We start from the raw sequence: 25,814 nt of genomic DNA on the forward strand, positions 1-25,814 counted from the left end.
ATCCATCAAGGTTACTAGGTTACATCCTTAGCCCTGCCCAACACCTACATGACTCCCTTGGCCAACATCGTCCAAGCTCACGGACTGATTAGCAAATCCTATTCCCCGATAACCAGCTCATCCATTCACAGTCAGATGACCACTAATCTGACCAACTTCCTCAAGTGCGTGACGAGCATTGCCGACTGGATGAGCCAACTGCCTAAAACTCAATTCAGAAGTGCTGATCTTTCGGAACACCTCCCCATGGAGCGCACTTGGTGGCCTCTCGAGCAAAGACTTGCACCCACCCTGACCAACCACGTATGTAACCTATTTCTATGTCTATGTACTGGTTCTTGTGTAGCGCATATATCACCCTAGGGCAGAGGTCTTCAATCTGTGGGGCGCGACCCCCAGGGGGGTCGTGGAGTCCTGGGAAGGGGGTCACAGATTCTGCCAGAGTGCAGTTCCTGGCGTCGGGCTGATCGAGGGTGCTCAAGGCGGAGGCCGCCTAATTCACACCGAGGTGTGAAAAACATCAAAGCCTTGTTAACCACTAAAGGTCTTTTAAAGACCTGTGATAGTACTCTGGTGTGCCTTTGTGTGTGTCCAAGCTGTTTCAGCCAGGCTGACATACAGGAGCTGGGGGGGGGGCAGGGGGGGGGGGAGGCTGTAGCCCTTTGAGTTCAATGGACTTAGCTGTGGGTTTATTTTTACTGTTAACGTTTTATATAGCGCTAGTTTAACCCGTAGGTATCAGAGCGCTTTACAAATACACAGTAAACAGCAGAAGGACAGCAGAAGGACATTACAATCATATCATTGGTTCAAGTCCCACGAGCCCTCATACCTGGCGCCTGTGCAGGAGAAATGTGGCTGAGAGTCTGTTCTTCATAGTGAGATGCTTTCACAGCCGTGTCACCCCCCCCCCCCCCCAAAGCAGGGAGGCACAGAGATGCCCTCCCATGAGAGAGAGGAAGACGAAGCAGAGACATACTGACCCCCCATGAGAGAGGCACAGACAAGGTGGGTGAATGAATGATGGGTGGATGGATGGATGAAAGGGTGGACGGATGAAGGATGTATGGATGGATGGATGAAAGGGTGGATGGCTGTATGGTTGGACGGATGGTAAGATGAAAGGGTGGACGGATGTGTGAAAAGGTGGGTGGATGAATGATGAGTGGATGGATGTAAAGATGAAAGGGTGGATAAAGGATGGATGGATGTGTGAAAAGGTGGGTGGATGGAGGATGGATGGATGAAAGGGTGGATGGAAGGATGAAAGGGTAGATGGATGAGGGATGGATGTATGGATGGATAAAAGGTTGCATGGATGAATGATGGATGGATTTGTGAAAAGGTGGGTGGATGAGTGATGGGTGAATGGATGGATGTAAGGGTGGATGGATGAAGGATGGATGGAAGGATGGAAGGATGGAAGGATGAAAGTGGATGGATGGATGGATGAAGGATGGATGTATGGATGGATAAAAGGTTGCATGGATGAATGATGGATGCATGGATGGATGTGTGAAAAGGTGGGGGATGAATGATGGATGGGTGGGTGGATGGATGGATGAAAGGGTGGGTGGATGAAGGATGGATGTATAGATGAAAGGGTGGATGGATATATGGATGGAATAATGAAAGGGTGGATGGATTAATGAAAGGTTGGATGGATGAAGGATGGATGTATGGATGGAAGGATGAAAGGGTGGATGGATGAAGGATGGATGTATGGATGGATGGATGGATAAAAGGTTGCATGAATGATGGATGGATGTGTGAAAAGGTGGGTGGAAGAATGATGGGTGGATGGATGGAAGGGTGGATAGGTAAAGGATGGATGTATGGATGGAAGGATGAAAAAGTGGATGGATGAAGGATGTATGGATGGATAAAAGGTTGCATGGATGAATGATGGATGGGTGTGTGAAAAGGTGGGGGATGAATGATGGATGGGTGGATGGATGGATGAAAGGGTGGGTGGATGGATGGATGTATGGATGAAAGGGTGGATGGATATATGGATGGAATAATGAAAGGGTGGATGGATGAAGGATGGATGTATGGATGAAAGGGTGGATGGATGAAGGATGGATATATGGATGGATAGATGGATAAAAGGTTGCATGGATGAATGATGGATGGATGTGTGAAAAGGTGGGTGGAAGAATGATGGATGGATGGACGGATGGATAGGTAAAGGATGGATGTATGGATGGAAGGATGAAAGGGTGGATGGATGGATGATGGATGTATGGATGGATAAAAGGTTGCATGGATGAATGATGGATGGATGTGTGAAAAGGTGGGGGATGAATGATGGATGGGTGGGTGGATGGATGGATGAAAGGGTGGGTGGATGAAGGATGGATGTATGGATGAAAGGGTGGATGGATATATGGATGGAATAATGAAAGGGAGGATGGATGAAGGATGGATGTATGGATGGAAGGATGAAAGGGTGGATGGATGAAGGATGGATGGATGTATGGGTGGATGGATAAAAGGTTGCATGGATGAATGATGGATGGATGGATGTGTGAAAAGGTGGGTGGAAGAATGATGGATGGATGGACGGGTGGATAGGTAAAGGATGGATGTATGGATGGAAGGATGAAAGGGTGGATGGATGATGGATGTATGGATGGATAAAAGGTTGCATGGATGAATGATGGATGGATGGATGGATGTGTGAAAAGGTGGGTGTGTGGATGGACGGGTGGATAGGTAAAGGATGGATGTATGGATGGAAGGATGAAAGTGTGGATGGATGAAGGATGGATGGATGTGATGAGGTCTAACAGGCGCATTTATGGTTGTCGATAGTTGTTTATGATGAGGAGTACCAGTTTCTAGAATCCTTTGTCGGAAGGGGGTCCTTATGCCTAAAAAGGTTTTACAAGGGGGTCTCGGCATCAAAAAGTTTGAAGACCTCTGCCCTAGGGTCTCATTGCGCTTTGCCGAGACTCCGGAACAGACTAGAAAGATGACTGGAAAGAGAAAGTAGATTTAAATTAGCCAAGTCTTGAGGGACCTACGGAACTTATTGTGGTCAGTCGCAATACGAAGGTAAAGTGGCAATAGAGTGCCTTCAGGCTGTGTGCAGAAGGGGAGCAATCTAGCTGCTGTATTCTGCAAAACCTGGAGCTTATTTAGAAGTTCTTAATTTATGGACGCGACTAGGGCGTTTCCATAATCCAGACGGCTGATGATTAAGCCCTGTATCAATGGCATACGAGAGGGTAGTGGGACCCATTTAAAGATTTTGCAGAGGGCATGCATTATCCCGTAGCAGGTACGCGCTACATGATTAACATAGTCACACATGGAAAGTTGATTTTCAATTATTACGCCAAGGTTTCAAGCCGTTACCTTCGGAAGGGGTCAAGTACCCAAAGTGGGGAACCACCAATCGTTTGTCCATAACACCTGGGCATTGCCAAAAAGGACACTTTCAGTTTTATTTGCATTTAGCTGGAGGTTGTTAGTTGACATCCAGTTGTTTATGTCCAGCATGCATTGCCCAAATCTATGTTTAGTATCTGCAGCGTCAGGTCCAAGAGTGATTAAAAACTGCTGATCATCCGCATACGTTAGTGTGTCGAAGCGGTGATCCTTGATAGCTTTAGGCAGAGGGGATACATAGAAATTGAAGAGTGTAGGGCTCAAAATAGATCCCTAGGGGACACTCCTGTTGATGGATTGGCTCTTGGATGTAAAAGCACCGATTTGAACTCTGGAATTTTGATCACTCAGGTAACACCTTAACAAGCCAATGCGGGGCCTCCGACACTCACCTCTCTCAGGCGCTACAGAAGGATGGAGTGGGAGATGGTGTGAAGGCGGCCGACAGATCTAAAAGGACCAAGATGGCGGATTTTTGATTGTCCAGAGAGAGTCTGATGCTATCCACCACTCCTAGTAGGGCCGTTTCGATACTATGGAAGGCTCAAAATCCTGACTGAGAAGTATCTAGCACTTTATTATTTTCCTGGTGTTTGATTAATTGGCCATTTATCAGTGACTCCAGGATTTTACCGAACAGGGGATGAAGGGAAATTGGTCGTTAATTGTTTGGCAGTTCAGGATCTGTGGTGAGTTTCTTTAGGATGGGTCGGACTATAGCCTCCCTCCACCTAGTGGGTACAGAGGAATGTAGTAATGTAGTAATGAGAGGTTTAGGCTAGGTATAATAGCTAGACTGATTTTTGATGAAACCTCGGAGAGAACTGTGTCAGTGGGAGAACCTGATTTCACCCTTTTATGTGCCAGGGTGAATTCTTCCAGCGAGAATTCAGAAAATCCGTTAAGGGTAGAAGCCAACAAGGGACAATTGTCATCCAATCTCTGAATTGGCAATTGAACGGTAGTGTGAGGAAACTGGCTGTAGATACTGTCAATTTTATCGACCAAAAAAAGTAGATAGTCCACTCCCTCCTGTGAAGCTTTATTTATTCTTTCCCCCAGGTAAAACATTTTGCCAAGGCAATGTGGACTAAATAACGCCTATGTTTATAATCATTTCGATCAGTGAGGCTTTTTGAGTGTCTCAATTTACGTTCGGCCTTCCTGGCCTCTAATTTGTACATTTTTTTTTTTTTTTTTTAATTCTGTTTATTGTTTTCATTAACAACTTCGGCAATAAAGTCAGGTTGTACAATATCATATGTTACAGTGCAGATATCTACCAACCATCTCCATACATGTTCAACACCTGTACAAATTTGGTCAATTGCGGGCAACACATCGGACCATCCCGTAAACCCACTCCCCCTAGTGAACTATCGTCTTCCCACTCTGGTGGTGGCTCACATATGTCCCCCCTATATTTGTTCCATGGTCCCCATATTTTGTTCCATTTCCGGGGACACTTTCGTTTTATGAATACTGTTTTTTCTGCCATCATGGCAATGTCCATGTCCTTACACCAATTCGCCAGTGATGGTCCCTCCACATTTCTGCGCTATATTACGCTTAGCCAGCATCAAGCCCATAGTGGCCCACGTTTGCGCAGGGCACGTTAAATCATTGGGTTCCCACACATTTAGCAGGCATCTGCATGGCTCAGGGACCAGTGATGTCCCCACCGTCTGTGACACTGTTCTTAAGATCTTTTTCCAATAGTCTGCTATCACGGGGCAGTCCCACAATGTGTGAAAAAAGGATCCCTCCTCCCCACACCTTCTCAGACAATATGGATCCTGCGCTCTGTCCATTTTGTATAGATTGTGCCTGGTATGATATGTGCGGTGTAGTATTTTGAGCTGTACCAGCCTTAGTCGTGAGGGTATGCCCACCTCTTTGGGGGAAGACCATGCCTCCTGCCACTCTGTATCGTCCAACTCCCCAACGTCCTTTACCCATTTCTCTCAGAGGGCGACTGTCGGGTCCGGTAAGTTATTGATCAGTTTGCGATATGTGAATGATGTGGCCCGCTTTTGCATATATTCAGTGAGAAGCCTGTCCTCTAACGGAGAGGCCTCCGGGACATCAGTGTCTGGGGGTAGTACAGTTAATAGTGCATGTTTAATCTGCACATAACGAAAAGTTTCGGAAGGTGCAAGGTCATATTGCTGTCTTGAGTTGCGCAAATGGGATTACCATCCCTTTGTTCCATAGGTCGCCCACCGTAGAGATGCCTATGTTGTCCCAGTGGTCCAAGCCCTTGCTATATCTCAGGTGCCCTAGTTGTTGGGTGTCCCAAAGCTGGGTGAGTCGTGTAATAACTCCCTTCCATCCCAATGGCGTCTGCGCTGTGTGCCATATCATGACTGTGTGTTTTGTGAGATCAATTAGCTTTGGAATCTGGCCTTTGTTGTAGAGGACCATCTGAAAGAGACACGTTAGTGATAGATTCCTTACCTTAGAATATCCCCAGGCGTCAGACTGGATCCGGAAACTTTTGCGTAGCAGTACCCTTGCAGTACTCTGCGGCTCCGCGTCCGTCGTCGGGGTCGTGGGTGCCGTGATGACGTCGTCGGAGTACTTAGACGCCGCCTCCGCGTGCTGACGTCAGTTCTTCTTTTTTCCGCGCCAGCCAGCGCAGATCTGGAAAAAGCAGTAACCCAGTCATTTTTTGACTAACTTTTTTTTGATCATTTTTGATCCTTTGCGAAGTCTTGCGACTCGACGGTGCCGTAGGGATGCCCGGCTTCAAGCATTGTGATGATTGCGACCGCACCATGTCGGTCTCGGATCCTCACCGCCTGTGCCTGACGTGTTTGGGCGTCGACCACGACGACGAGGCCTGCCCCGACTGTCGGGCCCTCTCAAGGAAAGCCAGGCGGGAGCGGTCCCGCAGGCGGCGTGAACTCCGGCAGTCGGCCCCGCGCCGCGTGAGGTCCCGGTCCCACGGGAGGTCGAGGGACAGATCGCGGGGACGGAGCCGTCACAGCTCCGGGAGTCGGCACCACTCCTCCGGGTCCAAGTCGTAGGGTAAGAAACGCAAGAAGTCGAAGAGGCATCATCGCTCTTCTGACTCCCCCGACGCTCGCGCGATGCGGCCGGGGGTTCGGGTGACACCGCCCACGCGGCTCCTCGGGAGTCGTGGGCGTCGCGTCCGGCCCCATACCCTCCGGTCCCTGGGCTGAATGCGACGCCGGAGGAGATAAAGCGTTTCCTCATGGCCATGAGGTCCCTTTCTCCTCCGACGGGCTCCGCAGCGCCTCCAGGCCCAGCGGACCCATCTGTGGGCCCTAGTGGGTCGGGGGCTTCGACCCAGGCGCCGCTGGCGCCTTCGGGCCCGGCGCCGTGGGGCCCCACGATCCCGACACCGCCGGTGCCCTCGGGCCCGGCGCCACAGGGAACAGTGGCACCGGCGCCGCCGGCGCCTTCGGGCCCGGCGCCGCAGGACGCCGCTGGGCCTTCCTCGGGCTCTGGATCGTCACCGGTGGACCTTACGAGCCCCCCGGCGTCGGTCCGTCTGGTGTCCCCTCCGGCGCCGTCCTCGGGCGGCGCCGTCCCCGATACCTCCTTTGTTTTGGTTCCGACGTCGGGACGGCGCCTACCGGCGCCGTACCCGACGCCTTTTGGAGATTTCCACTTCTATGAACCGACCTCATTCAATTACAACCCTGAATCTCAGGAGATGGGTGATGAGGAGGATTGGGAGGGGTATGAGGACCCTCTGACCAAGGAGTTTCAGTCTAATATGGACTGGGCAGGAGACCTTGGGGAGGCCAGTGGCCTGGACACCTCTCCAGACACTGGATTTTTCTCTCCTCCTACCGTGGCTTCGGAGGAGGGGGCTACCTATGGTGTGGTGTTGACGAGGGCTGCCAAGGCCTTGGGCCTTGAGCTCCCCGTCGCGGCCGTGAGGACTAAACTCCTCACAGAGGTCCTTAAACCGCAGTCATGCTCCACTGAGCCCCTGCTGCCCTTTAATGAGGCCTTGACCGACGTTCTTTTGGGCACTTGGTCCAGGCCCGCTACGGGTTCGCCCGTAGATAGGAACGTGGCCAGACGCCACCGCCTGGCTCCGGGCGACCCATGTTTCCTGTCCTCCCACCCCACCCCCGAGAGTCTGGTCATCCAGGCCTCTAATTCCCAGACCGCATTCCCGACGGCCCCGCCGTACAGGGAATCCAAGAGGTATGAGAATTATGGAAAGAAGATATTCTCCTCCCTTAGTTTGGGACTGCAGTCTTTTAACACCGCATGCCTCTTGGGCCGCTACACCCTTTCTCTGTGGGAGACGGTGGCGGAAGTGCTGCCAGAGTGCCCGTTGGAGGTACGGGCCAAGCCCTTGTGGAGGGCCGAGATGCAGCCAAGTATTCAATCAGGTGTGGGCTGGATACTACTGACTCGCTAGGCAGAGCGATGGCTACAACAATGGCGGTGAGACGCCACGCCTGGCTGAGATCCGCCAATTTCTCGGCAGATGTCCAGAAACACACTAATGGACATGCCGTTCGACGGCCGTCGCCTCTTTGGCGACAAGGCAGACCACGCGCGTGAGCGCTTTAAGGACTCCAGGGTTACGGCCAAGGCCTTGGGACTCTCGGCCCCGCGCCAGCAAACAGGAGCCTTTCGCTCCTTTCGTGGCCAGGGAAGGGGCGCCCCCACCGTGCTGCCAGCCACACGCCGCAGACTACCATCCAGCGCAGTGGCGGCCGTGGAAATCGCCGTGGAGGCGGTCGGGGACAACGGCGAGGCCAGTCCACACCCTCCTCTGCAGCATCCGCCTCTAAACCCTCCTAGTCCGTGCTTTTCGGCCCATGTGACGCCAGTGGGAGGCAGGGTTCGCCATCACCACTCTCACTGGCGCACTGTAACTTCGGACAGGTGGGTGCTGCAGATCGTCCGGAGGGGCTACTCCCTCCCCTTCGAGATGACTCCTCAAGCCATGCCACCACAACACCACCGCGTATCGGGGGATCACTTGCGGCTCCTGCAGGAGGAAGTTTCGGCCCTCTTGGCCAAGGGGGCCATCGAGCGCGTTCCTGAGCCAGAAGTAGGACGTGGTTGCTACTCCCACTACTTTCTGGTACCCAAGAAGGGCAAAGGGGGCCTACACCCTATCTTGGATCTGAGGAACGTCAACGGCTTCCTCCGGAAGGAGAAGTTCAAAATGCTGACTCTGGCTCAGGTCTTAGCTGCCCTAGACCCAGGAGACTGGATGGTAGCGTTGGACTTGCACATCCCCGTCCTGCAGGCCCACCGGCGTTACCTACGGTTCACTGTAGGCCACAAGCACTTTCAGTTTACCGTGCTCCCCTTCGGCCTTACCAGCGCCCCACGGGTGTTCACGAAGGTGATGGTGGTGGTCGCAGCTCATCTGCGCAGGTTGGGGGTCTCAGACATTCCTCTACCTCGACGACTGGTTGTTCAAGGCGGGCTCGCCCCAGACAGTCGTCAGCCACCTCCAGATGACGGCAGACCTCTTGCACCAGTTGGGGTTCTCCATCAATGTGCAGAAGTCACACTTGTGTCCCTCTCAGAAGCTCCTTTTCATTGGAGCGGTTCTCTGAGCAGTTTCGGGTTTACCCACCCGTCCACCACCTCCAGACTACGGTGGATCTCCTGCACCAGCTGGGATTTTCCATCAATGTGCCAAAGTCACACCTGTGTCCCTCTCAGAAGCTCCTTTTCATCGGAGCGGTTCTCGACTCAGCGCAGTTTCGGGTTTATCCACCCGAACAGTGGGTTCGGATATACAGGCTCTGATTCCAATCTTCCGGCCTTTATCCCGGGTTTCGGTCAGGTTGACGCTGCGGCTTCTTGGGCTGATGGCCTCCTGCATCCTTCTGGTGCATCACGCACAGTGGCGGATGCGGGCTCTGCAGTGGGACCTGAAGTTTCAGTGGGCCCAGCATCAGGGCAACCTGCCCTGATCTCGGAGGGCACTGCGAGACAGCTGCAGTGGTGGCTCACGGACCGCGATTGGGTCAACGGCAGATCCCTCTCCCTTCCCCAACTGGAGCACGTAGTTGTGACGGACGCGTCCCTCCAGGGCTGGGGAGGCCACATGGGAGAGGCGGAGATCAGAGGCCTCTGGTCTCCGGCGGAGTCCCTGCTCCATATCAACCTTTTGGAGCTGCGGGCGATTGGTCTAGCACTGAAAGCATTCCTCCCGTCTGTCCGAGGGAGTGTAGTGCAGGTGTTCACGGACAACACCACCGCCATGTGGTACTGCAACAAACAGGGCGGGGTGGGGTCATGGACCCTCTGCCAATGGCTGGAGCATCAGGGCGTGACTCTGATGGTTCAACACCTGGCAGATTCTCTGAACGCCAGGGCGGACAAACTCAGCCGCCGGTGCATGATGGATCACGAATGGCGTCTGAACTCTGACGTGGCGCAAGGTCTCTTTCAGCAGTGGGGAGAGCCTTGGTTAGATCTATTCGCCACCGAAGAGAACGCGCAATGTCATCAGTTCTACGCGTTGGAATTTCCAAGGCGGCACTCGCTCGGAGACGCTTTTCGTCGCGAGTGGAGTTGCGGTCTGTTGTACGCCTTCCCGCCTATACAACTTCTGCCCAGAGTGCTGAAGAAGATCAAGCGCGACCGGGCACAAGTCATCCTTGTGGCTCCGGACTGGGCACGAAGGTACTGTTATCCAGAGCTACTCAGTATGTCAGTCGATCCCCCGGTTCGTCTGCCTCTTCAGGAGGACCTTCTGTCGCAGCAGCAGGGGACGGTCCTCCACCCGAACCTGTCCAGTCTCCACCTCCATGCTTGGAGATTGAGCGGCGACAGTTGAGGCCATTTGACTTGCCTCCTGAAGTTTGCAACATCATTCTGGCAGCCAGGCGTCCAGTCGGTATACGCCTGCAGGTGGAACAGATTTGTGGCTTGGTGCACAGCAAAGGCTGTGGATCCCCTTAATGCCCCTCTTTCGGACGTTCTCCTCTTTCTTCTCTCTCTTGCCCAGCAGGGCTCTGCTCAGGGCACTGTCAAGGGCTATCTCTCAGCTCTTTCAGCCTTTCTGAGGCTGCCTGATCAACCTTCTTTGTTCAAGTCCCCTATCGTTAATCGATTCCTGAAGGGCATCACTCGTATGTTTCCTCATGTTTCCTTTGTGATGCCTCAGTGGGACTTGAACCTGGTTCTTACGTTTCTGATGTGCGCTCCCTTTGAGCCACTTCACAACTGTCCTCTTCGCCTTCTTTCTCTGAAGACTGCCTTCCTGGTAGCCATCACCTCTGCCAGGAGAGTGAGTGAGCTCCAGGCTCTTTCTTGTAAGCCTCCTTTCCTTTCAGTCCATCCGGACAAGGTTGTGTTACGAACAAGGCCCTCCTTCCTACCCAAGGTAGTCATGGCCTTCCACATTGGGCAATCCATCACCTTGCCCACCTTCTTTCCGCCTCCGCACCCCTCGAGAGAGGAAATGAGGCTCCACCGTCTGGACCCAAAACGTGCGCTCTCATTTTATTTGAACCGCACACAACAGTTCCGGGTGGATGACCAACTCTTTGTTGGATACGCGGGCGCTAAGAAAGGGAAAGCGGTGCACTAGCGGACTATCTCCCGGTGGATCATCTTGTGCATCCAGGCGTGTTACTCCTTGGCTAAGAAGGAACCCCCTGTTGGGGGGCAGTTGTAGAGCCACAGCCACTACAACTGCCTTGGGCCGAGGTGTGCCCTTGCAGGACATTTGCCAGGCGGCGACGTGGGCCTCGCTGCACACGTTTGCAAGACACTATTGCCTGGACAGTCAAGTCTGGAGGGATGGCTACTTTGGCCGTTCCGTCCTCCAGGACTTTCTGGTGTGATTATTGGTTCGCAGACCCACCACCACGGGGTTGGTATTGCTGGGGTATCTATTCTAAGGTAAGGAATCTATCACTAACGTGTCTCTTTCAGATGCACAAGTTACTACTTGTGTAACGATATATCTGTAAGAGACATTAGTTAGTGATAGATTCCTTAACGACCCACCCATCCTCCCCGTTCTGTGAACCGATATCTAGGGTTAAGGACACCCCCTTTCAGGGCCCTAGTTTCATGGCACCATCATGGCTCTGCGTATCTGGCACGGAAAAGCTGTGTCTAAGAACTGACGTCAGCACGCGGAGGTGGCGTCTAAGTACTCCGACGACGTCATCACGGCGCCCACGACGCCGATGACGGACACGGAGCCACAGACGACGCCTACCGACGCACAAGGGTACTGCTACGCAAAAGTTTCTGTATCCAGTCTGACGCCTGGGGATATTCTAAGGTAAGGAACCTATCACTAACTAATGTCTCTTACAGATATATCGTTACACAAGTAGTAACTTGTGCGCCAGTATATTCACCGTGCCCAGCTGGAACCTGTCTGCCTGATACGCTGGATCACCCTGGGAGAAGTGTATCCATTGATTAATTACTTTAAGGTGCGCCGCCCAATAATACATTTGGATATTGGGGAGCATTACTCCTCTATCGTACCACCACCTGTGTAGCTTCTCCTGCGCAATTCGTACTGGCTTATTGCCCCATAGCAGCGTGGACACCTGAGCCGCTATTTGCTTAAAATATTTCAGAGGCACTGGAAGTGGCGTTTTCTCAAGGACGGATAAAAATCGAGGCAAGGCCATCATTTTGAACAATGCCTCCTTCCCCTGCAATGTTAAGGGGAGCGATTCCCAATGTGTCACGCTCTCTTCAAAACTCTAGTGGGGGTGCCAAATTTTTGGAAAAAAAGTCTGCAGGATTAGGTGTTACATGAATGCCAAGATATTTAAACGAGTTCTATGCAACCAGAAGTGGGAAGTCTACTGGAAGACGTGGTACGGGGCCACGTAACTCATTCATAATGGATTTGGACCAGTTAATGGTGTATCCCGACACTTTCCCGAAACTATCGCAAATATGAAGGAGGACTTGCAAGGAATGCTCAGGATTGGTCAAGTACACCAAGATGTCATCTGCGTAGAGTGAGATACGGTCTTCCCACCCGTCCGCCCATTGAATGCCTCTCATCAGTGGTTCTCCCCTGATCCATGCCGCCAGGGGTTCCAGTGCTAAAGCAAAAAGTATCGGCCATAGTGGGCACCCCTGGCGCGTCCCTCTGGCTAGTGGTATGTTATCGGAGAGATGGATGTTGGCTGTCACGCATGCCAAGGGTCTGGTATATATAAAACACAAATGGTGAAGGACCGCGAAGAGGAAATTCCATTCAACCATATCAAAGGCCATCTTCGCGTCCAGAGGGATCACCACCACCGGTTCCTGCAGGACTGGGATCCTAGCCATTACCCCATGCAGGCGTCTGAGGTTTAAGGCAGTGTTCCTGTCCGGCATAAAGCCAGATTGGGCTGAGTGAATTAGGTGTGGGAGGTGAGGCGTCAGCCTGCTGGTCAGTACCTTAGCGAGTATCCTAACCTCTGCATTGAGGAGTGAAATTGGGCGATATGAGTTGCAGTCAGTCGAGGGTTTTACGGGTTTTGGGATCGCCCCTATCGTGGCCAATCGCTGGTCGAGTAGCAATTCTCCCCCATCTAGACTGTCTAATTTGTGTATTTTTAAATCGGATAGCAACTTCTGGGCAGATTGGCTGCATCGTTAGGGTGGTTAGAGTTAGACAGCGGGGGAGTGATAAAATGTGAAGAAAAAGATTCCAGATTTATTTTGTTCCAGGGCCTACGCCATATTGGTTCTGTTACAGAATCTTTTTGGCAGGTAGATGTGGTATGTATATTGAATTTCAACAGGTGATGGTCGGACCAGAGTACAGGCAGAGATGGGTCAACCTTTACATTTGGAGAATTTGTAAATAAAAGATCTAGGGTGTGACCAGCTGTGTGGGTGGGACCATTCACTGTTTGTTTGAGCCCTCAGTGCTTAGGCTGGAGATGAGATCGATTGAGTGTGGGTCATTGGAGAGATCAATATGATAATTAAAATCTCCCAGCAACAAGAAATTGTCATCAGTCAGAACATTTGGGGCTATCATCACCTTGAGATGACTAAAGAAGAGGGCCTTACTGCCTGGGGGGCAGTAGAGTATAGCTCCCATCCAGGATCCCTTAGATAAGCTGGTAATTTTAAAGATGCAAGTTTCTGCCCAATCTGCACTAAGAATATCAATTATAGTAAGTTTGATGTTGGCTCTAAATGCAATGGCTAATTCCCTGCCCCTCTTGTCATTCCTGTCCATTCTACTCAACTGGTAGTCCTGGTAACCTTGCCATCACCCTGGACGTAAGCTCACCATGAAAAGGCAGATTAATACAGTTTCATCCGCCTGCTTCCTCACCCTCCGCAAAATATTCAGTAGCTTCCCATCGACACCAGGCGGACCATCACACAAGCCCTTGTCACCAGCCTACTGGACTACGGGAAGTCACTCTACGTAGGAATTGCCTCTCACCTCCCCATGAGAGTGCAAACTATACAGAACTCTGTGATCCACATCATCCCCCTACTTGTTAACCATTCAGAAGAGATGCCAGTTCAAGATGCTGATCCACACCTCCAAGGCACTGCGCAACCTTGTACCAGCCTACATCAACAACTAATTGAACTCTCCCCCCCTCTCCCCCGCCAAGACCTGCTCTCCTCCTCCCTCTGCCTCACCCACATCCGCCGCAGCAACAGTGGAGGATTCTCCTTCTCCTCCCTCACAACAAAATCCTGGAGCGACACCCCTCTTCACCTTAGGACTGCATCCTTCCAGCTGGAATTCAGATTCCAGACCTGGTTATTCTACTGAACCCCCTACAGCAGCACTCCCGGCGCATGGAGCCACGCTATACAAATCCTGATTGGTTGATAACAGACTTAGAAAGTTGCCTTTACTTCTTAATGATGATCATTTCAGTCGAGAGTTGAGCTAAAAGTTTCTTGTCTGAGGAACCTTACAAAGTGTTTTATTTTATTTAACACAGTGCCCCTTTGAATTGGTCCTTTTTAGGTCTCGCCTGTCAATGCGCTTGCGCATTGAGCTTGGAGAATATAGGGGCTTAACGAGAGCTTAACCATCAGGCGATTTCATGCTGTGCCTGTGAAAAGCAAGCTCAATGCGCAAGCGCATTGACCTGAAAAGCGCGTGCACATGAAAGCCAGCCATCTGCCGCCAGCAGCTTCACTTGAAAGGGATCATTTCGCACTTTTCACGGCCGCCAGGCCATGTCGCATTTCTCCTCCCCCTCCCCACAGCAATGCCCGCCGTCTCATTTTGTGCTGCCAAGAGCTTGTTTTTCATGCTTGTCCTCGCACTCTCCCCGCATTAGCCTCTTGCTACAGGCATTTCTCCTCCCCTAATTATTCACGGCCGGCCGGCATACTTTCACTTTCACGGCCGCCAGGCCGTGTCTCTTGTTTCTCTTCCCCCCTTCCCCTCTCCCCACAGCAATGACAAGAGCTTGCTTGTTTTCATCATGATTCCTTTTTGCCTCAGTGCATATTGAGTGTTATCACAAGTTCTTGATATACCCTTCCTCCAAATACACATGAAGCCCTTCATAAGGCGCACCCCATGAGATTTCAGTGCAGCCCCACTCCCCTGACCTGCTGTGGATCAATCACACCAGTGGTTCAGCTTGGGATCCTTACATTGTTCACTGTCGCAGCCCTTCTTAGAACGTCTGAGAGTAATGTTCTGGCATGCCCAGAGGCCCTAAATGCATTGTTTCCCATTGCATGCATCTTGGTTGCAGTTCTGTATACATTAGCTTCCCTCTCCTTAATACGTGTTTATATTTCCAGAGATTTTGAGGTTGCTGAGAGCGCTGTTATCCATCCTCCAGCTCGAAGACATCTATACTCCCCGTTTTCTTATTGTGTACTCTTATCTAAGTTGGTGGCATTGCTGTCTTCCTCTCCACAAATCCCCTGGTATCTGCGCCGGCTGCTGTTTTGTATTCTTTCTGTGAGCAGCGTATGCCCTGCCCTCCCCTCCCCTCCTACGTGCCGCGCTGCCGTCCGTCTCTTGTTTTGAAAGCTCGCTCTCTTCCTTTGGGTCTGAGCTGTAGCAGCAGTGTGCTTTCCCCTCCCCCTCCAAGAGCAGCCCTGCGTTTTCCATAGATGTTCTTACATTCGCTGACTTTTATGGCCCAGAAACCCTAATTTGCTGCTATTTAAAAAATAAAAATAAAATGGGTGATCTTTGTGGTCTGTCAAACGAAGCGTTTGCTCTGTGTGCACCCAGCGTGTGTTTTTTTTTACCTCCTGTTTCGTCCTACTTCCCCTCTTCCTGCGTAAACACCTTCTCTTCATCTCTTTTATTCTCTCCCTGCACGTCATTTCTAGCATGTTTTCGTCCCCACCGCGGTGACTGCTGTTTTGTCCCAACATAATTAACAGTTGCTATGTGACAAAAACATCATGTGAGCCGTGGCCTTCCTGCGCCATGCCAGGCTTTAACTTTTACAATCCTGCTCCAAGCCCCCACCACCCTTCCGAGGTCACTGCTGTTTTGCTCCCGACACCATTAACAGTTGCAATGCAGTGAAAACATCATGTGACCTGCGAGCTTCCAGCGCCATGCCAGGCTTTAAATTTTACAATGGCGGCTGCGTGCCTTTCTCTGGTTCTGACCGGCTTTCGCAAATCAACTTTCTCCACCATTAAGATTAGGATTTATCCCTTGCACGCTCTTTATAGCTGTTGCACGCACGTGATGGCCATTCTGAGTGCCTCTCCTCGCCTCACCTCCCCTCAAGACCTTAGAGCGTGTGTCTACGGCAGGTAGGATCAGAATCACTGCACACACACAGTACACCGAGATGTATCAACAGTCGCTGTGCAGCAAAAACATCATGTGACTGCAACCTCCCAGCGCCATGCCAGATTTTAACTTTTACAATGGCAGTCTTGTGCCTTTCTTTGGTTCTGCGGGGCTCGCCCATATCAACTTTCTCCACCACTCAGCCAGCTGCACCCGGCACAAGCATGGCGGCCCCTGCTTCATAGTCATGGCGGCAGCATACTAATTTGCCTCCTCTTTCTAGGTTGAGCTTGCTCGACATTTTGTACAGGGGCTTTTCAAATTGCTACCCCTCTTTTCCCTGGCTGCAAGCTTGAATGCACGCAGTGCCAGCTTGCTCAATGTCACCGTGTTGTGCCCCTTCCCCCCACGCATTTTCAGCCCTTTGATGCTTTCGCCGCACTCCAATTGCTCCCCTCTCCCGTGGCGTTTGTAATCCTACCCCCTGCGTTGCCCTTTCACCCTCACACTGTGCTTGCATCTTTGTTTGACTATTTTCAAGACCAACACATAAAAAAAATTGTCATTTACAAAACCAATAGCTCCAACTTTTCTAATGCGAGACCTATTGCATTTCCAATGCTTGTTTCTAAAGTAATTTTTTGATTTCCAGAGAAAAAGGCTTCCTCCTGATACAGTCTTCTCAAGCAGAAACTATCTTGCACGAACATTTTATGTTGAGATCTCTGCATTATTACTTAGGCAGAACCAGGGGCATCTGCAAATCTAAACCGTTATGTTCGAGGCATATGAGCTGTAGATAGTATACTTTTGCATAGATCGCCAACTTATGTTGGGCTTGGATGTTTGCACTGTGTTATTGTAGAAGTCTTTGTAGTCACGAGATAGGTGACTCCTCCTTTGGTTAGTAGTGCGCATGGGCATCAACTCCATCTCCAGATTGTTTTTTTCCGCTTCCGGGTCGGTGTCATTTCGATTCCACTTCAACACGTAAAGCTCACACCGCTCCACGGTATTGTTTTTTTTTTTTTTCAAATTTTTGAAAACCTTTATTGGTGCATCCGAAGAAATACAAATACGGGCCCACAACCCTGAGGCCGGCCACGAAAACTGGTTAAGCACAGGAGCAAGCAATACAGAGGCGCAATAGCGCGGCAATATTAATAAACAATTAGTTGTCAGTTACACTGGAGATCACATGCCATTACGCCATAGGAGCATTGAAGGTTAATTTTGGATTTTAAAGTCTGTATTCCGAGTCCTAGCAACCATTAAAGTCCAAACAGTTCCATTAATATAGAAAAGAAAGCATAAAATAAGAAGCAGGGTACGCGTAGGCACGACATATCTATAGCTACCAAGGCATACTGCGCCCAGCATCATAGGCGACCTGGTGGCCCATTAAGCATGCCACCGAAATAACAACGTCAGGATCATAACAAAATCTACCGCCACCCGTACGCCAGCATCACCTACGCAGACCCAAGACAGAGCAAAGTGGAAATAAAATAAGAGAGAAAAACAAGGCACCATAGGAACGGAAATAAAATAAAATCCCATCCCCCCACCCCCCACCCTACACGCATGCAAAGGCTACGGCCTACCCCCCCCTAGCAGTGTGTCTGTCGCCCCATAAACCCGAAATATAGAAGAAAAAGAAGAGAAGAGAAAGAAGAAAGAAAAAGGTTATCGCATCACAGAAGTCGTAGGGAGCCAGAAAAGAGCAATCCAAAAGAGAGCAATCTAATCTAAAACTCCCAAGAAACTCCCCACCCCCGGGGGAGGGCCTATCCCACATCACCCGGACTACCCCGACCCTAAAACACTCTCACCCCCAAACATGACAGCCAAATCAAAAGATCACAAAATACAATATAAATCGGGAAAGAGACAGTGTAACATAACATTCCGCGCCGAGGAGGTACCCCTTTCCGAGTCCACACCTGCCCACCTGAAACAGTCCATGTGCGTGGGGGCCTGTCTAACCCTGGCCAGATCTCAAGTGTCCATCCAAGAATGGCGCCGGAGAAGAATCCGCGTCAGAAAGAACAAAGAGGCAAGATGGCCGCTCACGGTGGAGAAGAAGCCCCCCAAGATGGTTCAAATACACCCAAGCACACGCAGATTCCACAATCCAAAGGGAAGCCTGTCCCACGGCCGCCAAATATTGCAGTGCACTAGGAAAGGGGGGCTTAGCGCCTGAGAAAGAAGCAGCCTCGTGAAAAGTTAACTGCATCAGCGGATCCATGTTGAAAGATAGCAAATCCGCGTCTGTGGTGAAAGGCAGTAGCGGAGAAGGAAACAATGTAGCCTCGTCGGGATCAGCAATCGGCAAACCTCCGTAGTCACTCGCGCTGAAGGATTGTCCCAGTTCTCCATCGCGCGGCAACAATGTAGCGCGTTCAGTGCCGAGAGGGGCCAGGTCAGCGCGATGAAGAGAACATGGCGGCGATGTGTGGTCCGACCCAAGCAAGACGGTGTCCAGCTGCATAATCAGTGCTCGGGAACAGGCTCGCCATTCAGCCTTTAAATCGGCAATCGCTGCCAGAATGGAAGCAAGGGAATCTTCAGGCGGGTGATCAGGTATATCCACAGTCTCAAGCGCGGCTCCGCATTCTCGACCACGCTGGAGTCCAGTCGGCGCTACCCAAGCCTGATCAGGGACAGAGCTCGCAATCGCCATTGTGGGGACGGCCGCCATGTTGACTTCGCCAGGGAAGTCGCAGCGAGCATAAACAAATCCGACGGCACCAAAGTGGGGAATAAGCTTTAAATCCAACTGTGCCAGTCGCTCCTTAGCACGAGAGTCCCCTTAGTGGAAGGTCGGACAGATAGCAGGGAGTCCGACAGCTGATACCCGTCACGCCGCCGATCCAGTAACAAGCGCGGCTGCAGCCCTCTCCGGCGGTATGCAGGGACAGGAGTTTCGGTTCCAGGGCTCGGCGCCGGTCGGAGGATCAAATTGCCCGTAGCATCAGAAAGCAGGCAGGTGGAGACACCGGAGAAGCACCCCCGGTAACAGCGCGCTGTCCTCTTCCTCCCACAGTCAAGGGACGCCAGGATAGTGAGCAGGATGATGCTGCAGGAGAGATAGGGTCGGGGAGCCGGGCGACTACACGTCCGTCTCCGCCGCCATCTTGGCTCCTCCCCACGGTATTGTTTTGATCGCGATCTCTCGATGCACATCCAGTTTCTAAAGATATTTTCGAGTCTGGTTGTCAATGTGGGCCATTAGGCCGATCGGCGCCATCAACCAGCATATGGAAAGGACTCCATTTAAAAGGTAAGTTTGGGGATAAATTCCCACACAAAGATCTCCACGAGGTCTGCAACCTTTGTGTCTCTTCTGAACACGAGAGTCGACACTGCAAGGCCTGTGATACTTTCAGGTCCAAGAAGACCATATGTGATCGTTGGGCTCAATGTCACGAAATGTCTAGATCAACCTTCTTGGCGCGGACAACATCTTCGAGGCAGGCCCCGATGATCCAGAACCGGAAACCGGAGATAAACATGCCAGCGTCTCCGAAGCCGACGAATCAGACTAAGAAAACCAGTCAATTACTCCAGGTCAACGAACCATGAGTACCTACGTCGATGCCCCGGCCAGAAAAAAAACAAGGCTCCAGTAACACCTTCACCTTTGGGTCTGGGTCAACACTGTGATAGTGCTTCAGAAGCCCCGCCTCCGAAGCCCTCTAAGCCTCAGGCAGCTCGGGATCTAGCCAGCCACATCACGGGGCCGAAAAACCGTCTTCTGCACCGAAACATAAGCCCAAGGTACCATCGACTCCAGACTCTTCGGGGCCGAAACCAAAACCCAAGATACCAGAATCTTCAGCACCGAAGCAAATTCCATCCAAAACGTTGGATCCGAAAAAACAACCAAAATCTTCGGAGTTGGAAACACCACCTAAGCAGATGGACACAAAAGCTCCTCCTAAAGCTAAGGAAGATAGACCAAAACACCACTTGGAGCCCAAGTCCTCAGCACCGAAAAAAGACAGTGCATCCAAGGAACATTTCCATCCAGATCCACTGGATCCTAAGCAAAAGACACACCATATTGACCCCATTACCGGACAAGTCACCTTTATACCACCAAAAAAGAGGCAATTGGACACCTCAAACACCTGCGGTACCCTTCCAGCCATTATACTTTATCCAGTGCCCTCTTCAATACCTCCTCTATCACCTGTAACACAAGATGATAATGAGGATTTAGGGGGTGGGGGTGAAGACACAGACTCACCACATCCTGATACAGAATCTTGGGAAGATTATAATGTCCCAGATGTAACTGAGCCAGATTTATACCTCTCCAGATGACTATATAGGGTTTGCGCAACTAATAAATAAAGCTGCACAATACCATGGGGTTCAACTCCATTCAGACCCCATGGAAGAGTATTTTTTATTAGAGACATTCTCACAGCCTCAAAAAACAACGAACTCTCTCCCTATGCTCAAAGGGATGATTAAACAAGCCCCTGAGGTTTTTAAAGACCCTTTCAGAGCTAGGATACTCAATCCTAGAATTGAGAAAAAATACATACCATCTCCAAGTGATCCAGTTTACGTTAACCTTTTCCCGGGGCCGTCCGACGTCACAGTGGGTGTGTGCGGGGGACGGCCGGGGGCCGTCCTGACCACGCCCATCAAACCCGCATTGCTGCGCAATTCCAGCCGCGATCAACGGGTTAAAGGTCAACTTCCTCTGGACTCATTGCTAGTGGCGAAAGCCCATAATCGGCCAAATTCCCAAACCACAGGTGATGCACCTCCGCCAGAGAGTCTAAACTACTAGACGCATCAGGTAAGAGTTGCATCCCAGGTGGCAAACTTCTGGCGTATCGCCAACCCACAAGCCTTACTAGCAAGGTATGACAGGGCTCACAACGATGAGTTTTAAAAGCTCATGCAGCATCTTCCAGACCAATATAAGAGCAAGGCAAACAAACTTATACAAGAGGGAAAATTAATTACAAATACCTCGATTAAATGTGCCCTGGATGCAGCAGATACAGCATCTCTCCCAATTATTACAAGTATATTACTGCGCAGACATGCGTGGTTAAGCATATCTGGTTTTAAACAGGAGGTACAGTCTACCATACTCAATCAACCCTTGGATCAGGAACACTTGTTTGGACCTACTGTCGACACATCTTTAGAAAAGATGAAAAAGGACACAAACAGCCAAATCCATGTAGAGGTTCCTTTCGTCGCTACTCTTATAGGGGCAGCTCCAAAACAACTGGCCCAGAAAACACCTCTTCAATATACAAAAGCCCCACTCAAACTTCCCCTAGCAGAGGATATTTTAGAGGGACTTGCAGAGGCAATAGCAACCGGGGCAGAGGACGTGGTTCTAACACCTGCAACTTCCCCACCACAAAACAGTGACTTCCCTCCACTCCCCCCAGACCACTCCACTCTGGTCGGGGGAAGACTATCACAGTTCCGATCTGTCTAGAATTCCTTCACCACAGAAGTGGGTAAGGCAAATTATCCAGTACGGTTACTCCCCACACACCTCCCAAACAACGTCCAATGTCCACAGAACATCTAACACTTCTCAAGCACGAGTTTCTCTCTCTCTTGCAAAAACATGCAATAGAACCGGTTCCCCTACACCACCAAGGTACAGAGGTTTACTCCCTTTATTTCCTCATTCCCAAAAAGGATGGCGCTCTCTGGCCAATATTAGACATCAGCCCGTTAAACCTGTACATACAATTCGATCACTTCCACATGGTCATGCTACAACAGGTTCTCCCACTGCTCCAACAAGGCTATTTCCTTGCCACTCTAGATCTCAAGGACGCCTACTTCCACATTTCTATTCACCCTGCTCACCGGAGATACCTATGGTTCGTAGTGGACGGACAACATTCCCAGTTTAAAGTCCTTCCATTTGGGGTCACAACAGCACCCAGAGTCTTCACAAAATGTCTTGCAGTGGTAGCACCCCACTTAAGAAGACAACGCATTCATGTGTTTTCTTACCTAGCCGACTGGCTCATAAAAGCCAAGTCACGCAGCAATTGTGTACAACAAACAGACAACACAATCCAGCTGCTGTACAGCTTAAAATTCACAATAAACCTCACCAAGTCACACCTCCAACCGTCCCTCACCGAACAGTATCTAGGTGAAACAATAGTTGCTTCCAAAGCATTTGCATGCCCCAATCCAGTCAGGATAGCCAGTATGCCAGCCCTCATAACAAAATTTCAACCGCAACACTCACTACCAGCTCGAGTGTTCATGCAGCTAATAGGCATGATGGCCTCTTGTATCCTAAATGTCCCTTACGCAAGACTCCAAATGCGTCTGTTACAAGTATGTCTAGCACAACAGTGTAACCAAGCTCAAGGACAACTTACAGACCTGGTTTTGGTGGACCGCCACACATCGCTCTCTGCAATGGTGCAACATACAAAATCTTTCCAAAGGGCGTCTGTTCTTAGACCCGGTTCCACAAATAGTGCGAACAGTGGACGCATCACTCCCCGGCTGGGGAGCTCCTCTCTTAAACCACACCATTCAAAGTATGTGGACCCCTCAACAAAAACTCCTCCACATCAATCACCTGGAGTTACTGGCCATATTTCTTGCCCTAAAGTCATTTCAAAAATATCTCCTAGGCAAAACTGTCCTTGTCCGGATGGACATGACCTCTATGTACTATATGTAAAAACACGGGGGGGGGGAGACACTCTGCAGCTTTCACGCTTAGCACAGAGCATTTGGAGAGGGGTCATTTCTCAAAAGATATACCTCTTATCAGAGCATCTACTTGGGATACACAATCAAATTGCGGATCTGCTCAGTCATCAGCAACAGCAGATACACGAATGGGAACTTTATCCGATTTTTCACATTTGGGGCCACCCAGACATAGATCTGTTTGCCACACATTTAAACACAAAATGCACAACATTCGCCTTCAGGTATCCACACCCATTGTCCAAAGGCAATGCGATATGGATGAACTGGTCAAGCAGATTTGCGTACGCTTTTCCGCCTCTCCCGCTCATTCCTTTACTGGTGCGAAAGCTCGAACAGTCTCTCAGAATGATCCTGGTTGCTCCAACATGGGCCCGACAACCATGGTTCACCCACTGCTGGAACTAACTCTCAGTAGGTCCACACCAGAAACTGCACCCTTCCCCAAAGCTTCTCACACAGAACCGTGGAGAGATAAGACATCCAGAACCAGCTCAACTGAACCTACCGTTCTGGCTCCTGAAGTCTTAGAGTTTGGTTACCTCAATCTTCCACCAGACTATATGAACATCATTAAAGAAGAGGGACGTCCTACCACTAGGGCATGCTATGCAGCTAAATGGAAAAGATTTGTTATTTACTGCAATATCAACACAATCAATCCACTAGATGCTTCAACTCAAAATATCTGTTATCTCCTGCTTCTACAAAGATGTAATCTGGCATACACATCAATACGATTACATATTGCTGCTATAGCAGCTTGCTTACAAAACAGACAACACTTGTCATTGTTTAGGGTACCGCCCATCAAACCATTCATGGAGGCCTTAAAAAGATAATTCCTCCCAGGATTCCAGCCTCTCCAGTATGGAATCTAAATGTTGTCCTGACTAGGCTCATGGGTCCCCCATTTGAACCTTTACATAAATGTGAGTTACAGTTCCTCCCATGGAAAGTAGCTTTCCTTGTGTCCATCACATCTCTCAGAAGAGTAAGTGAACTCCAGGCATTAACTATACAAGAACCATTTTTGTAAATACGTCACAACAAAGTGGTTCTTAGGACAAACCCTAAATTCTTACCAAGAGTAGTTTCGGCTTTCCACCTTAACCAGTCTGTTGAGCTCCCAGTATTTTTTCCTCAACCAGACTCAGTAGCTGAACGGGCTCTTCATACGCTTGACGTCAAGAGCTATTCTTTACTACATTGAAAGGACAAAAAGTTTCAGGAAAACGAAACAACTTTTTGTAGCTTTCTCACCACCACATCAGGGCAATCCTATGTCAAAAGCTGGAATTGCCAGGTGGATTGTTAAATGCATTCAAATATGCTACCAAAAAGCTAAGCGTACATTATCCATTCCCCCTAAAGCACATTCCACACGCAAGCTAAGGGCATCCATGGCATTCTTAGGAAATATCCCCATGGATAACATTTGTAAAGCCACCACATGGTCTACACCGCACACTTTAACAAAGCATTACTGTGTAGATGTGCTGGCAAAAAAACAAGGTAGTGTGTTCCAGGCTGTACTAAGAACACTGTTTCAAACTACTGCAAAGCATACAGGTAGCAACCGCTAACGGGGTAACTGCTGTATAATCTATGCAAAAGGATGCAATCTACAGCTCATATGCCTCGAACGGAAAATGCTACTTAACAGTATTCATCCGTTCTTTGCATGTAGAGCTGTAGATCCGCTTACGCCCACCCGCCTCCCCAGACACCTAGATGTCTTTAAGTATTATCTTTCTTAGATACATTACGCATGGACATATTTTCTAGTTCTAACTAACTCCATCATCCCCCTTTATGGCGAAAACAATCTGGAGATGGAGTCGATGCCCATGCGCACTACTAATCAAAGGAGGAGTCCCCTATCTTGTGATAACAAAGACTTCTACAATAACAAAGTGCAAACATCCGAGCCCAACACCAGATGGCGATCTATGCTAAAGTATGCGGATCTACAGCTCTACGTACCAAGAACTGATGCATACTGGTAAGTAGCATTTTCCTTGTAAATTATAGGACGCTTCTCACAGCACTTCAATAAACGAAAAAGCTTAAAACAATTTTGAGTACATTACTTTATCATTTTGGGAACATGATATAGAACATACAGAATACTTATCTTAGCCTTTGTACCATAGATCAAGTGGAGCACATCGTTCAGACTAAAGCTGGTTCTCTGTTCTCCTGCATCATTGCATTGTAGAGAAAAAAGTGTTCGACTGTTTTGGGTAATCTCAGACTTCATTTGGTTAGGTAAGAAAGGCAGCCATTACTGCTTCAAGGACACCCCTCTCCCCCTTCCAGATAGTTACATATCTGCACTTGGATTTCTGTTAATATATTTGCCAAACATTACTGCATTGATTCAAACTCGATCCAGACTGAATGCCATACTTGGGCTGATGTCCCCTGCATAACCTATTTGCATAAGTAGTATTTGTATGTTCTGCTCTACCACTTGTGGCTTAAGCTGCCTATTTATTTCTGCTGATTGCGAACATAAGAGAAATCCTGTGACAAAGTAAATGTTGGGTACATTGCAATTCTAGCTTTCCATCGAGGATATTTGCTCTGCATTTTTAAACATCCCTCTCAACTCTATTGGGAATAGGGCCATTGATAGTAGAGAGGGCCTCAAAGACCCTCCTTCAATCTTCTAAAAGCAAACTCTCTCGCTGACCCAGCTTTGTGCAATTGGACAGGTGCAGCCTCTGGAATTCTTAGAAAGGTAATGGCAGTTTTTCTCTTTGCAGCCTATGCAGAAGTCAACCTAATTTCCTGCATTATTTCTTCTGCTAGTTACTCCTGCTACCGAATTCTGTTTTCAGTCTAATGTGCTTTATTTTAATTATTTGTTGCTTTTTTCAAATTTGGAATTGGCTTTATTGAAAAAGCCTGCTCATTGAGCCCAAAGATTTACTCTTTCGTAATTAAATGTTTGTTATAGTGTATTAGAATACGTTTTATTTTCAGTGAA

At 49.7% G+C, this 25,814-nt stretch overlaps 1 protein-coding gene across 1 annotated transcript in view; it reads left to right on the forward strand.

Annotated features, from left to right (window-relative positions):
- The window catches only part of KIF5B (kinesin family member 5B), an 862,770-nt gene that overhangs the window by 271,324 nt on the left and 565,632 nt on the right, over positions 1-25,814 (forward strand). The gene's annotated exons all lie outside the window — the stretch shown is intronic.

This window comes from Lissotriton vulgaris, chromosome 10, assembly GCF_964263255.1.
Source record: "Lissotriton vulgaris chromosome 10, aLisVul1.2, whole genome shotgun sequence".
Classification (NCBI taxonomy): domain Eukaryota; kingdom Metazoa; phylum Chordata; class Amphibia; order Caudata; family Salamandridae; genus Lissotriton; species Lissotriton vulgaris.